General features: G+C 44.3%; 1 protein-coding gene across 1 annotated transcript in view; it reads left to right on the plus strand.

The window, feature by feature from the left end:
* Nucleotides 1–12,585, plus strand: part of EXPH5 (exophilin 5) — a 150,977-nt gene that overhangs the window by 65,116 nt on the left and 73,276 nt on the right. The gene's annotated exons all lie outside the window — the stretch shown is intronic.

Here is a 12,585-nt window from a genome sequence, read left to right on the forward strand (position 1 = left end):
CTTCAGGTTTTAAACAGATGCAAGAGGAATGCTTTGATTCCTCCCTTGCATTTAAACAGCAGCCATCCAAAGTTGCTAAAAAGAAAAAATCTAAAAAACACAAACATCTGAATAAAACGTTTCCTATTGATGTTGACAATGATGTTGCTCAGTGTCAGGATTTTTTGCCCCAATCTGAAGCATTTGTGGATCCTTTAATAGGCAAAATTATTTTCTATATTAAAGGAGTAAGAAAGTCTATGCATATTCCTGACCCCAACCATTACGAGCGCTACTTAGATACCGGTTGTTTGAGCCCCCATTTGCTCCATGGGATATTGGAGCGTTAGTTGATGAGTTCGAGATTGATTGGAAGGCGTTTTGCCATTTCTACATCGCAGAAAGCGCAGAGACGCTAAACGCTTGATAAATTCTGTGTACACTTTGATAGATTCTGATGAGTGTGACCAATGTTTTGTGGATCCAGTGATGTGTGTGTGGCAGACGATCTTGGATGAGTTGCACACTCACCAGTCAATTGATTCCAATAGAGAGACATCGTTATCGAATGATTGTTCCTGCCTTCCTGGGGTAAAGCATGTAAGTTTAGACACCGTACGATCTGAAATGAATGGGTGTACCTTTGTGGTTGATTCCTGTGAGAATCCTGAAAGATTCTCTCCTGACTGTGTGCAGTTTGAATCTAATGCCTGTTTCTCGGATGTTCCTGCAAAGTGTGATCAACATGAATGTGCCATTACTCTCAAAGATATGCGGGATCCTTTGTCATCAAAAACAGATCTTTAAGATCTTCCATCTATGATCCTGCTATGGGGAAAAGTCCTAAACTATGTAGCATCAAAAGTAAAATTAATATGTCTAATAAAGTTTCTCCTGTTGTTGTCGCTCCTTCTTCTGCAAATGGATCTTTGTCTCATCCTGTTCACACCTGTAAGGGCCTGTTGCCTGATGACAGTTGCTCCAGTGTTTCTGTCCTGAACACCTTGTGGTCTGCTCCGCAGATCGCGGAGGTTTGCGCTATGGAAGCGTCAGTTTCACAACCTAAAGCGATCTTGGATTCGCAAATTTTGCGTTCTGTCTCCTCGGATTCGACATCGTTAGCCGAGTCTAAGAGTGAGACAGCACTTTGGTTTTGCGAATCTGACTCTGAAGCATCTTTGCTGTGTCCAGAGAAGGTTTCTCTGAGCCTGCCCTGTACCATGAATAACAATATGATGTCCAATCGCACTGACATTTGGGAGTCCCTTTCTTCCTCTGAATAAAGTACTGACTCTCCACCCTGTACTCTGGATGAGTCAATATTGCCTTGTACAATATCTCCTGCAGTGACCCTAGAGGCTCGTCTAGGTATTGCTACTATTCTCACCTGTTTCTCCGCTATTTTAGATTTGCAGTCTGGTTTGACTGCTATGGAGGATTCGGCCTGCAGTGAAACAAAACTCATAGAGTCAGAGCTAGTTTCACTAGATATTCCTGTGTCTCTTTGTCCTGATGATGAAATTCAGTCTCAGCTTATGGTGGAACCGTTCCTGGGACATCTGCCCTGCCTGCAGGAGGTATTTAATGCTCTGCCCTGTAACATGGATAGTTCAGAATCCTTAATAGAAAACTTGGAAAATGACATTTCTAAAGTCTTGGTTGATGTTTTGGAGGTTTCCAAGTCCCTCCTAAAGGGTGCAGAACTTCTAGGAGATGCCTCCTGCCCCCCAGATCCGTCTGAGGTTTTGCCCACTTCGGTAGGCATTGCTCTTGTGCTGACTACCTTTGCAGCTCTTGTGGAGCTTCACTCATGTGTAGTCAATGATGATATTTACAGTCTTCTTTTGAAAGACCAGTACCTGTGACCTCTACTCGTGATGATTTTCTGCCCTGTCCTGGTTTTGGTCTTGTCGTGTCGGACTCTGAGGTTTGTTGTTCCCCGACATGTCCTGAGGTTTCTCCTGTGCTGCTGTACCCCAATGTGCTCTGTGACCCAGAAAGCCCAAGTGTGCCTCGGTTACCAGCGTGCTCAGATGCTTCCTCGGTGGAGACATGCTCTGATATTGCCTGCCTGCTTGCATGCCCAGAAGTGGTCCCTGAATGTCCTGATCTTGATGGGTGTCCTGGTAATTCTGAATCCAGAATTATCATAGCTTCCATAGGGGTTCTTGGTAGTTCACCATGTGAGCCTGGTGAGCGTTCTGGCCCCTTGGGATCTCTGCGGAGCTTTAAAGGGTTCTGGGAGAAATTTTGCTTGGTACTCTGAATAAGATCAACAGTGGCTTTTGTGTTGAAAGGGACACTTCGAACAGGTATTGTGGCAGGTTTGGTATTTTCGGACGCTCCCTGGAAGGTGGTGGGTATTGTCTGGAGGGTGTCGATGGCTTCTTCTCTGGCATTCACAGTCCTGATGGGTGTTACACTGAGACTTGTAGTACTGATGGGCATGTTTCGGTGGCTTCTGCTTCCGATGAGGTCGGTTTCGGGCGGGCTGACTCTGGAATTGGGCTTTGTCAGGGTGTCCCGACCTTCATGAGTCTTCGGTTAAAGTTTTGTGGAAATACCAGTTTTGAGAGACGTCTGGAAGCTGTCCCTAGAGGGGGGGTACTGTAATTATCCACTCAGCTGGCTGCACAGGCAGACAGCTGTTTGACCATTCCTCTAGTCTGTGGGCTGCAGATCTCTGGAGGAGAGACCTGTCTTTCCTTTGCAAGTTTCTGATCTGCTCTGCTGCTGAGGAATTTGCATACATTGGTTATGCAAATCGCCCAGCTAATTCCTTTGTAGGCTGGCAGTATAAAGAGCTATGTTTCCCAGAGTCCTTTGCTGGTCATCCTTCAGGGTTTGTTGAAACACTCCTAGAGTGTCAGCCATGCTATTTCTTGTCAAAGTTATCTTAGAGTAATTCTTGGGACTGGACTAGGCAGCTTCCCTAGTGCAGTTAGCTTGCTATCTGTTTTGTCTGTATTGCCTCTCTGTTGCGATTGTCCTGTCACCAACGGTGGTTGTCAGGAAATCGTTCTGTCTGTCTGGGGTGCTAACCAGAGCAGCGGTCGCTACTGGTAGCCCCTTCTGTTAATCTGTCGTGTTTGGATCGCACTAGCCTCTAGCGGTAGCGGCTGTGCATCCTTCTGATCTTTGTTCTTGGAGTATAGCTGGAGCAGCTGCTATCTCATCTGTCTGTCGTGCTTCGATAGCACTAGCCCCTAGCAGTAGCGGCTGTGGATCCTTCTGATCTGCTTTGTTATCCCTGTGCTCGGATCGCACTCGCTCTGATGGAAAGAGCAGTGGATCTTTCCTCTCGTATTCCTGTTTTCCGTTTGTCTGTCTTGTCTGATATGAACGCTTGCTGTAGGCTCGGTGAGGTAACCGTTAAGCTAACGAGCTTAACGGTTACCTCACCGAGCCTACAGCAAGCGTGCTCGCGTTCTTTGTTTCATGTTTGTCTGTCGGTGGTTAGTTAGGCGTGCTTGTCTCTGTTGCGCTTAACGTGCGGAGATCGTGCTGTAAACTCGTTCGCTGTTGCGAATGAGTGCGGTGTTCGCGTTTAGTTAGCGTTTGTTATTTTCGTTATTTCTCATTGTCGTTTGCTGTGCCTTTGCTACTCTTGTGTTCTGATCTGCCTTGTGTCACTTCTGGCGATCGCCTCTCTCACGATCGCGTTCATACTTTGTTTCTGCGAATGTGTGTTTGCCGTCGCTGGGTGGCGACTGGATTGGGGAACACACATTTGGTCTTTCTCTGTGCTCTTCTCTTTAAAGAGACACTGAAGCGAAAAAAAAATTATCATATTATGATTTGTATGTGTAGTACAGCTAAGAAATAAAACATTAAAATCAGATACATCAGTGTAATTGTTTCCAGTACAGGAAGAGTTAAGAAACTCCAGTTGTTATCTCTATGCAAAAAAGCTATTAATCTCTATGACTTTCAAAGTCGTGGAGAGGGCTGTTATCTGACTTTTATTATCTCAACTGTTATTGAACTAATTACTTTTCTTCTGCCAGAGGAGAGGTCATTAGTTCACAGACTGCTCTGAAAGAATCATTTTGAATGCTGAGTGTTGTGTAATCTGCACATATTATAGAATGATGCAATGTTAGAAAAAACACTATATACCTGAAAATAAAAATATGAGAATATTTTCTTTGCTGCTAAGCTTCTAGTAATTATTCATAGTACACAACCAATTCATTATATCATATATTTTTTTTCGCTTCAGTGTCTCTTTAAGGGCTGTCTAGCCCTACCCGGTTGAAATTCGGACACCTCTACTGGTGCTTGCACCAAAGCCTAGTTCCCCCCTTTATACGCTTGTGGAGGTTTACCGCCGTGTCGGCGCACGCCTTGTGCACTGACCACAGAGATTATTCCGCAGTCGTTAGAGCCAGTATATGTAGCCAGTGGGATATGTCCCCAGTATATGTAGGCAGGGGTATATGTCCCCAGCTAGCCAGGTGTGCCCCCAGCAGGAGGGGAGCAGCGCAGAGAAGGCGAGCTATGGGGACAGCGGGGAAGGGCGGACATCCTCCCCCCCCCCCCCCCCTTCCCTCACCTTCGTGCACCCCTTCCTGCCTCTCCCCTCCGGTGTTTTCAAGTGTCGGGCCGGTGGCAAAAGTGGGCGGAGACTTACCGCGCTCCAGTCGCAAGGGACGCTCCGCTCTGTGTGCGGCTAGTCTGGTCTTCTAGCTGCACACAGAGCGGAGCGTCCCTTGCGGCTGGAAGAAGGAGGTAAGTCTCCGCCCACTTTCGCCGCCGGCCCGACACTTGAAAACACCGGAGGGGAGAGGCAGGAAGGGGAGCATGAAGGTGAGGGAAGGGGGGGGGGGAGACGTCCGCCCTTCCCCGCTGTCCCCATAGCTCACCTTCTCTGCGCTGCTCCCCTCCACACAAGCCAGGGTGGACGGCGTTCACTCTCTGGAAAAAGTAAGTGGACGCCGTCCACCCGCGTCCACGCAGGACTCGACCCCTGGTTATATTTGGTTTTAGCTGCGTTAGACTGTTTGCACATGCTCAGTAAAGGGAGAGTCGCTATTGTTCCTAGCCACATGGCTAATTAATATTCACTGCACTGTAGTGTTGTCCAGATCATGAACGATTCGGATCTTTGATCCGGATCTTTTTTGTGAGTCGAATCATCCGGAACATCACAGTGAACGATTCGGTTCACAGTGGGTGTCTGGAAGAAACAGGAACTGCAGCTTCTGTGCACAAGCACAATCTTCCTGCTGCATCTCTCCCTTCCCCATTAGCACCCTCAATGTGCCTTCATCCTCCTGCACCTCTCACTCTGCTGCACCCCTGCTTCCTGCTTCCCTAGTAAAATGATTCAAAGATTTGGTTCAAGGATCCGGATCTTTTCAATGATCCGATCCGAATCAGTGAAAAGATCCGGACTTCCCAGGATAGCACCAAGAGCCTCATAATGCGGCTCAATCTGACGTCCAACTTCAACACCACCATGCGTTGAGTTAGGGGCACGTTATGCGACCTTAACGTCCCCTAAAACGCAACGTCTTGGTGTGAAAGAGGCCTTAAAGAAAAACATGTATTTGTTACAGCTGATACACATCCTGCAATAAATCTGCAGTGTGCCTACTTCCTGCTTTCCTGAAAGCAGACATAGGGTTAACATCCTGTGTTTACAAATTAGCTGCTCTGCTGAGGCAGCCAGCTGACACAGCTGAGAGATCAAATTACAGTTGTGATTAAGCACAGATGAGGTGGAAATAGACAGGCTTAACTCTAAATACATACAGGGTGCATTTCTCTGTTTTCCTTCTGTCCTGTGCAAGAGTTCAGATTTACGTTAAGTTCTATTTTAAGCATACCCATGAAGAAGAGAAACTGAGAAAAGTTTGCCGTGTGTGAAGTACTTTTCCTGAAAGCAGCAGAAAATCTCACATAATGCAGACAAAGCCTGAAGAGGCCTGGGATTTCACAGTCTGGGTCACAGTACAGTAACGTGTGACGATCATTCTAGTGACCACACCCACCCGCTGGCTGGTTCAATAGTTTGTCAGCAGACGTCTGACTGCTGTTTCCTCCTATATCCATAGATAGATGTGTTCATCTTGTGTAGGGATCAGAGTTCCAGCTACTTCAAACATTACTGAGAGGAAAGCACGGTTTCCCTGTTTGTGTGCGACGCAATGATAACAGAATTCACAGTTCAAAGTTTTTCATCTTCATGAATGGCTTTCTGAAATGTAAATATTACACTCCAGGCATGCAACTTAAAGAGGGTTGTAACATCCAAAATTAAAAAAAAAAATTGCCCAAAATAGTGTATTTTCTAAGACAGGTCTTGGTTCCTTTGCCTAACTGCAGAAGCTGTGCAGTGCCAGTGGTGTTGTGGGTAGTTTTTTTGGAGGTTTTTTTTTTAGAGTTTGTTTTTTTTTAGCTATAGTAACACGCTTATCTTAGCATGCAAATAACAAAAAGCTTCCTATTTTTGGATAAGATAAGGACACTATGACAAGAAGATACATGAATTTGCACTGATTTAGTGCACACATAGAATGTTTATAAATGTCCATTTTGTATCAGGTCGTTAAATATCTTACCTGCTAAAATATATGTAATTATATCTAGCCAGACCTGTGATTTATAAAGTGGAGAAACACAGAACAGCCAGGCATATCCTGTCTGTGCCTCCTCCCTGCAGCTGATCAAAACAGCCAAAGCACAGCCATGCCCCTGGTCTGCCGATAGGACAGGGCAAGTCAGCTGCTACACAATGAGGGCCTGTTTCCACTTGCAAAGTGATGTGAGTGCGGCTACCTAGCCGCATCGCATCACTTCCGCTTGTAGTCGCATCACTTCCACATCTCCTGATGCGGAAGTGAATGGTGGAGACGGGACGCGGATGTGATATTGGCCACCTATAGGAAGGTTAGAGGGCAGAGTATCTGAGGCCAATAAAAAACACTGCAGCTTCCGTGTTTCAGCAACTGCCATCAGTCTGCCATGTGTACTGTATGTGGGCAGGCCACCACGTTTATTTATTTCACTGTATACTATGGAGTTAGCTGTGGAGGTACGGTATGAGAGAAGCTAAATGCCTGATTTAGCTACCTAATAAACACTGAAAATCATCTTGTAACTGTCTGGAAGACCGCTGCATTCGGTTTTCCAGGAGATTCAGAAACTGTTTGTGAACATCAGCCCAAGTCTTGATTCACGGACCCCTGCCACACGGCACTCCTGGTCACATGGTTGTATCCTGCTTCGCATTTCAGCTACCTGACTGCTCATCAGACAGCAGCATCTGAGAGGAAGCCGCAAAGCTGAAACAGGAAATGGTGGTGTCACATGACTTGCTGCACAGTGTGGCAGAGGTGTGTCACAAGTTTAGCTATGCAAATTATAAGTCCTTCAGGAGGTGGAAAAAATATTCTGCTGTAAAAACACTCAAATAGGTCTGTAAAATTTTTAATGCATGCATGCAAAATGAGACAACCAACTAACATTTTTGTAACTTGTTTAACTGCTGCGTGTTGCTCAGTAAGTGCGCTGAGTTCATTTATGTTGCTTTGTGTATTTTGACTTTTAAAGTATAGCTCTAGTCGACTGCCCTATAGTAGCTTATTATTAAAATGAGTTTCCTTATATTATGAATATGTACAGGGGTTGGACAAAATAATAGAAACACCTTGAAAATCAACAAAATATATTTTAATAGGGTGTAGGTCCACCTTTTGCAGCAATTACAGCCTCAATTCTCCGAGGTATTGATTCATACAAATTGTGAATTGTTCCAAAGGAATTTTAGCCCATTCTTCAGTTAAAACACCCTCCAGTTATTTTAGAGACGATGGCGGCGGAAATCGACTTCTTACTTGAATCTCTAATAACGACCAGAAATGCTCAATAATGTTGAGGTCTGGGGATTGTGGTGGACAGATGAGACGCTCAACTTCATTAAAATGTTCCTCGTGCCATTCTGTACAAATTCTAGTTGTATGGATTGGGGCGTTATCATCTTGAAAGATGGCATTCCCCTCCGGAAACAGTTCTTGAACCATAGGATGAACTTGGTCACCCAAAATTCCTAAATAGTCTCAGCTGTTAATTCTTCCATGAAGGGAAATCATTGGCCCGTCGGATTTCCAATAAATAGCACCCCAGATGATCACAGAACCCCCTCCATGTTTTGCGGTTGGGAGAATCTCCAAACGAACACTATGCCGGAGGTCGGAAATAAGGTAAATGATGTTTTGTCAGAGAAAATCACATTTTTCCACTGCTCGAGGGACCAATTCTTGTGGTTTCTACACTGCTATAAACGCTTTGAAACATTTGTCTTTGAGAGCAGAGGTTTTCTAATTGCAGTTCTTCCGTGGAATCCAGATTTGTGCAGCTCCCGAAAAACAGTTTTTGTGGAAACTGGGTTCTGTAGGTGTTCATTCAGCTCTGCAGTGATTTTAGGAGCGAGCTTTTCTAACAATTCGATTTAGAGTCTGACGGTCTCTCTCAGACAATTTCGACTATACTTTGCTGAGAATGTTTTTCCTTCCCTCTCAAAGGCTGTCATTACTTTTGAGACAGTACCTCCTGAAATGGCAAGCATTCGGGCAGTTTCTGTTACAGTAGCGCCTGCCATACCAGCACCAACAATTTGGCCTCTTTGAAAGTCTGAGAGATCTGCCATTTTTATAAATTATAACCAACTTTTGTTTAAATATCTGTTAAAAACAATTATTGTAATTAAACATATCAAATAACAAAAACAATATACTTATAACCTGGAATTTTTGATGGCAAAACTACTTGATAGGATGCATGTATTTAACAAAATTTGGGGTGACATCTCATTTCATTAACTACTGTTTTATGTGCCTTTTATGGTTAACTTACCTCATGATTGACCCCTCTCGCTCCTTCTCTTCTTTCCAAACCTACTCTCTAGGTTCTTTCCCACTCCTTCTTACTCTTTCCTTATCTGTCCTCTCACTTTACAGGTATTGTGAGATGAGTTCTGGATAACCCTCACAATTTCCAGTAGAATATTATGCTTGAATATAATAGGTTCAGTTAAGGCTTTCTTCCTGACCTCGGATGGGCCTAATCCCTACATAATAATTTAGGTTGTTATTTATTCAGATTGTATTAATAACTAGTCCTGTGGGTTACAAAAAGCATAATCTGTAATGTTTACCTGAAATAGTTGTATATCTGCTGAACCTTTTCAAAACTTCAATAAAAGTTTAAATAAAAAAAAAAAAAGTAACAAAAACAATAAACAAAAAAAATTAACATATGTCAAGTTTTGATTGCTTAAAACATGTTCAAAGATTATGATGCCAAAATGTTAGGTGTTTCCATTATTTTGTCCAACCCCTGTACTTTACAAACCACTGTACCCATAGGTTAATCAGTGACAATGAATACTTTCTGAATGGAACAAGTCAGAGGAATGTTCCTCTGTCTGGATAGTGTACTGGTTAAGGACACCACCTCTGACGTAGAGTTGGGCCTAACCTCCGATTTTAGGTTCGCGAACCGGGTTCGCGAACGTCCGCGGAAGGTTCGGTTCGCGTTAAAGTTCGCGAACCGCAATAGACTTCAATGGGGATGCGAACTTTGAAAAAAAAAAATTTATGCTGGCCACAAAAGTGATGGAAAAGATGTTTCAAGGGGTCTAACACCTGGAGGGGGGCATGGCGGAGTGGGATACACGCCAAAAGTCCCCGGGAAAAATCTGGATTTGACGCAAAGCAGCGTTTTAAGGGCAGAAATCATATTGAATGCTAAATGACAGGCCTAAAGTGCTTTAAAACATCTTGCGTGTGTATACATCAATCAGGTCGTGTAATTAAGGTACTGCTTCACACTGACACACAAAACTGTTCACTGAACAGAACAGGTATGCAGTGGCGGGTTCACTGAACAGAACAGGTATGCAGTGCCGGGTTCACTGAACAGAACAGGTATGCAGTGGCGGGTTCACTGAACAGAACAGGTATGCAGTGGCGGGTTCACTGAACAGAACAGGTATACAGTGGCGGGTTCACCAAACAGAACAGGTATACAGTGGCGGGTTCACTGAACAGAACAGGTATACAGTGGCGGGTTCACTGAACAGAACAGGTATACAGTGGCGGGTTCACTGAACAGAACAGGTAAGCAGTGCCGGGTTCACTGAACAGAACAGGTAGGCAGTGGCGGGTTCACTGAACAGAACAGGTATACAGTGGCGGGTTCACTGAACAGAACAGGTATGCAGTGGCGGGTTCACTGAACAGAACAGGTATGCAGTGGCGGGTTCACTGAACAGAACAGGTATACAGTGGCGGGTTCACTGAACAGAACAGGTATGCAGTGACGGGTTCACTGAACAGAACAGGTATACAGTGGCGGGTTCACTGAACAGTACAGGTATGCAGTGGCAGGTTCACTGAACAGGTATGCAGTGGTGGGTTCACAGTACAGGTATGCAGTGGTGGGTTCACAGAACAGGTATGCAGTGGTGGGTTCACAGTACAGGTATGCAGTGGTGGGTTCACAGAACAGGTATGCAGTGGTGGGTTCACAGAACAGGTATGCAGTGGTGGGTTCACAGAACAGGTATGCAGTGGTGGGTTCACAGAACAGGTATGCAGTGGTGGGTTCACAGAACAGGTATGCAGTGGTGGGTTCACAGAACAGGTATGCAGTGGCGGGTTCACTGAACAGGTATGCAGTGGTGGGTTCACAGAACAGGTATGCAGTGGTGGGTTCACAGAACAGGTATGCAGTGGTGGGTTCACAGAACAGGTATGCAGTGGTGGGTTCACAGAACAGGTATGCAGCCAGGGACAAGCTAAGCCTAACTAATCTTTCCCTATGAGAGAGAGTGTGCAGCAGCTCGCCCTACTCTCACTAATGCAGGCACACGAGTGACCGTAATGGTCGCCGCTGCCTGCCTTTTAGTAGGGGGGAGTGGCTCCAGAGGCTAGTGTAGCCTAATTGGCTACACTGGGCCTGCTGACTGTGATGTAGAGGGTCAAAGTTGACCCTCCATGGTGCATTATGGGGCGAACCGAACTTCCGCAAAGGTTCGCCTGCGGAAGTTCGCATGGAACCGTTCGCAGGCGAACCGTTCGGCCCAACTCTACTCTGACGTATGGGACCACTGTTAGAATCTTGGCTTTTCCTATTCAGTAAGTCAGACACTTTTTAGTAAAGAATCCTTGGTAAAGACTTCCGAGCACTGCGGGGTTGAGCTTTCAAGTGTGTTGAGTCAGACAGGAGAAAAGTGCTATACAAATATTGCCGTTATTATTATTCTTCATCTCTGTCTGAGTTACATAATGTGAGTTTGATGTCTCATTTCAGCATGAATGGGGTAAAAGAAAAAAAATTGGTGTAGACAAGGAAATTCTGGGACACTGTAGAGAACTTGGAACTCTCCCAGAAATAATCTTTGCTGTTGTCACATAACAGACATGTTCCTGTATGCATTAAAGAGTACTTCAGATGATGCTACTCAAAACATGAGATGATGCTACCTAGAACAAGGGGTATGTGAGATGATGCTACCCAAGGAAGGGCTACTTGAGATGATGCTACCTATAACAAGGGATACGTGAGGTGATGCTACCCAAAAGAAGGGCTATTTGAAATGACCTAGAACAAGGGGATGTGAGATCGATGATGCTATTCAAAACAAAGACTACTTGATATGATGCTACCTAGAACAAGGTATATGGGAGAAGATGCTACCCAAAACAATGGGTAATTGAGAAGATACTACGTAGAACAAGGGAGATGATGCTACTCACAGCAGGGCTACTTCAGATGATGCTACCTAGAACAAGGGCTATTTGAGCTGATGCTACCCAGAACAAGGTGTACTTGAGATGATGCCACCTAGAACAGGGGATACTTGATATGATGCCTCCTAAAACAGGGGGTACTTTAGATTATGCCACCTAGAACAGGGGGTTCTTGGAATAATGCTACCTAGAACACGATATACTTGAGATTGTTAACCACAATAAGGGGTACTTGGTGAACTCTTTCCTCATGAAGATGTACACGCTAAAATCATTTTGAAAAATATTGTTCTATAAGACATTGGTCACTACTAGGGGACATGATCAATATGATGCAAATAATTGCATTCAGATTTCATGTCAATGTTATGCAGCTTGAACTTGGACCAATAACAATTCAAAGGAAGTTATTCTGATTTACATAAAATTTAAATGCAAGGAGAAATGATTTGCCTCACCTTTATCATCCCTAGTCACTACTACTTTTAGCTTGAAATTTTGAAATGAGGTAAACTTAATAGCCAGCTATGCAGATATTAATTCAGTAGGTTACTTGGTTAAAGATACGTATTGGATTAAAATGATCTGGGGAAAGATGTTAAAACAGCATCGTATGTTGATCATAAATGGTGTCCAAGGCCCTCTCCCCAGTTTAGAGGTGGTTGTTCCAGTCTGGCATAGAAAATTTCAGTTGTCGAGACAAAAGAATGATGATAACCCCAGCTAGCAGTGATGAGCAAAAATGCCAATATTCTTTTCACATGAATTTTCACAAAAATAACGTTAAATTTGTTTTGTTGTGTTCTGTGCTTTTCATTAATTTTTGTGGTAAAAATATGGATTTTTC

The sequence above is a fragment of the Hyperolius riggenbachi genome, chromosome 2 (assembly GCF_040937935.1).
Source record: "Hyperolius riggenbachi isolate aHypRig1 chromosome 2, aHypRig1.pri, whole genome shotgun sequence".
NCBI lineage: Eukaryota > Metazoa > Chordata > Amphibia > Anura > Hyperoliidae > Hyperolius > Hyperolius riggenbachi.